Source organism: Arachis duranensis, chromosome 1, assembly GCF_000817695.3.
Source record: "Arachis duranensis cultivar V14167 chromosome 1, aradu.V14167.gnm2.J7QH, whole genome shotgun sequence".
NCBI classification, from domain to species: domain Eukaryota; kingdom Viridiplantae; phylum Streptophyta; class Magnoliopsida; order Fabales; family Fabaceae; genus Arachis; species Arachis duranensis.
Genome location: NC_029772.3, coordinates 75,684,003 through 75,687,183, shown reverse-complemented (window position 1 = coordinate 75,687,183; position 3,181 = coordinate 75,684,003). Strand labels below are relative to the sequence as shown.

At 32.8% G+C, this 3,181-nt stretch overlaps 1 non-coding gene across 1 annotated transcript; it reads left to right on the top strand.

Moving 5' to 3' along the window:
- Positions 1–219: 219 nt before the first annotated feature.
- Positions 220–327, top strand: LOC127742684 (small nucleolar RNA R71). The gene has a single exon (XR_008004042.1). It is a non-coding gene; the product is annotated as a small nucleolar RNA R71 (small nucleolar RNA).
- The last annotated feature ends 2,854 nt before the right edge of the window (positions 328–3,181 follow it).

Below are 3,181 nucleotides of genomic sequence, written 5' to 3'. Positions count from 1 at the left end.
CATCAACTTCAAGAACTCCCTTCCTCTGAGGCGTCCCATTATTCACAAGATTCCTTTCAGAAGTATACATGAACTGGTTATTTGCAACCATGTCAATGAGTTCTTGAGCTTTTGCAGGCGTCTTCTTTAGGTGAATAGATCCACTGCAGAATGGTCCAATAACATCTTAGACAATTCAGACAGACCATCATAGAATATATCCAGGATGGTCCATTCTGAAAGCATGTCAGAGGGACACTTTTTGGTCAGTTACTTGTATCTCTCCCAAGCTTCATAGAGGGATTCACCTTCTTTCTGTCTGAAGTTTTGAACATCCACTCTAAGCTTACTCAGCTTTTGAAGAGGAAAGAACTTGGCTAAGAAAGTCGTGACCAGCTTATCCCAAGAGTTCAGGATATCTTTAGGTTGAGAGCCATACTCTAGCTCTGTCTCTTATAGTAAAAGGGAAAAGCATAAGCCTGTAGACCTCGGGATCAACCCCATTGGTCTTAACAGTATCACAGATCTAGAAGAATTTAGTTAAGAAATGAAAAGGATCTTCTGATGGAAGTCCATAAAACTTGCAATTCTGTTGCATCAGAGCTAATTGAGGCTTTAGCTCAAAATTGTTTGCTCCAATGGCAGGGATTGAGATGCTTCTTCCATGTAAGTTGGAATTTGGTGTAGTAAAGTCACCAAGCATCTTCCTTGCACCTCCACCATTGTTATTGGGTTCGGCCATCTCTACTTCTTTTTTGAAAATTTCAGTAAAGTCCTCTTTAGAGTGTTGTGTTTTAGCTGCTCTTAGCTTCCTCTTCAGAGTCCGTTCAGGTTCAGGATCTGCTTCAACAAGAATGTCCTTGTCCTTGCACCTGCTCATAGGAAAAAGAAGATAATAGAAAAGAAGTGGAATCCTCTTTGTCACAGTATAGAAATTCCTTTATGTGAGTAGAAGAAGAAAAGAATAGAAGAAGGAGAAGAGAAAAATTTGAACACATAGGAGAAGAGAGGGTTCAAATTTTGAGATGAAGAGAAATGTTAGTAAATGAATAAATAAATAGAGAAAGATGAGAGAGAAAGGGAATTCGAATATTAACTAAAAGAAAAGAAAAATATTTTTGTTTTTATTTTAATTATTAGTTAAAATTCGAAAAAAGAGAAGAAATAAAATTAAAATTAAGTTTTGAACAAGATATGATTTGAAAAAGATATGTTTGAAAATATATGATTGAAAAGATATGATTGAAATTTATTTTGAAAAAGAACTTTAGAAAGATTTGATTTTTAAAATTAAAATTGATTACTTGACTAACAAGAAACTAAAAGATATGATTCTAGAATTTAAAGATTGAACCTTTCTTAACAAGAAATTAACAAACTTCAAATTTTTTAATCAATCACATTAATTGTTAGTAAAGTCTTCAAAAATTTGAAATGAAATTAAGAAAAAGATTTTGAAAATCAACTTTTAAAATTTTCGAAAATAAAATAAAAAAATGAAAAAGATTTAATTTTTGAAAAAGATTTTGAAAAGATAGGATTTTTGAAATTGAAATCTTGACTTGACTAACAAGAAATAAATTATTTTAAAAAATTTTGACCAAGTCAACCCAAAGATTTTGAAATTTATGAGTAAAAAAAAGGAAAAGATATTTTTTTTTGCTTTTTGAAATTTTAATGATGAGAGAGAAAAACATAAAAATGACTCAACGCATAAAAATTTTGGATCAAAACAAATGATGCATGCAAGACCACTATGAATGTCAAGATGAACACCAAGAACACTTCGAAGATCAAGATGAACATCAAGACTTATTTTTGAAAAATTTTCAAGAAAAGAAAAACATGCAAGACACCAAACTTAGAAATTTTTGATGTTTAGACAATATGAATGCAAAAATGTATATGAAAAACAACAAAAGACACAAAACAAGAAAAAATGAAGATCAAACAAGAAGACTTATCGAGAACAACTTGAAGATCATGAAGAATGCAATGCATGATATTTTTTTTTCGAAAAATGCACAGTTTTTAAATACATGCAATTGACACCAAACTTAAAAATTGACACTAGACTCAAACAAGAAACACAAAATATTTTTGGTTTTTATGATTTTATTAAATTTTTTTGGATTTTTTCAAAAATTATTTTTTTTGAAAAACGAAAAAGAAGAAAAAATTTTGAAAGATTTTTGAAAACTTTTTGAAAATAAAATAAAGGTTGAAACAAAAAGAAAATTACCTAATCTAAGCAACAAGATGAACCGTCAGTTGTCCAAACTCGAACAATCTCCGACAACGGTGCCAAAAACTTGGTGGATGAAATTGTGATCTTCAATGGTGCCAACAACTTGGTACGCACAATTGTAATATCACTCTTTTTCACAACTTCGCACAACAAACTCGCAAGTGCACTGGGTCATCCAAGTAATAAACCTTATGTGAGTAAGGGTCGATCCCACGTAGATTGTCGGCTTGAAGCAAGCTATGGTCATCTTGTAAATCTCAGTCAGGCGGATTCAAATGGTTATGGAGTTTTGATAATTAAAATATAAATAAATGTAAAATAAAGATAGAGATACTTATGTAAATCATTGGTGGGAATTTCAGATAAGTGTATGGAGATGCTTTATCCCTCTTGAATCTCTACTTTCCTACTGCCTTCATCCAATCCTTCATACTCATTTCTATGGCAAGCTGTATGTAGGGTGTCACCGTTGTCAATGGCTACTTCCCATCCTCTTAGGAAAAAAGGTCCTGTACGGTTTCTCGCATGGCTAATCAGCTGTTGGTTCTCGATTGGTGCACGAAAATTGCAATCAAACTTTTGCAATCTGCACAACTAACCAGCAAGTGCACTGGGTCGTCCAAGTAATACCTTACGTGAGTAAGGGTCAAATCCCACGGAGATTGTTGGTTTGAAGCAAGCTATGGTTATCTTATTAATCTTAGTCATGATACCAATAGGATTCTTTAGCCTCGATTGTAAAAGATAAAAGAGCATGAAATAAATACTTATTATGCAGTAATAGAGAATATGTTGGAGTTTTGGAGGTGCTTTGTCTTCTGAATTTCTGTAACATAATGCTTCCTCAATTTAATAAATGCAAGGCTCCTTCCATGGCAAGCTATATGTAGGGTGTCACCATTGTCAATGGCTACTTCCCATCCTCTCAGTGAAAATGGTCCAAATGCTCTGTCA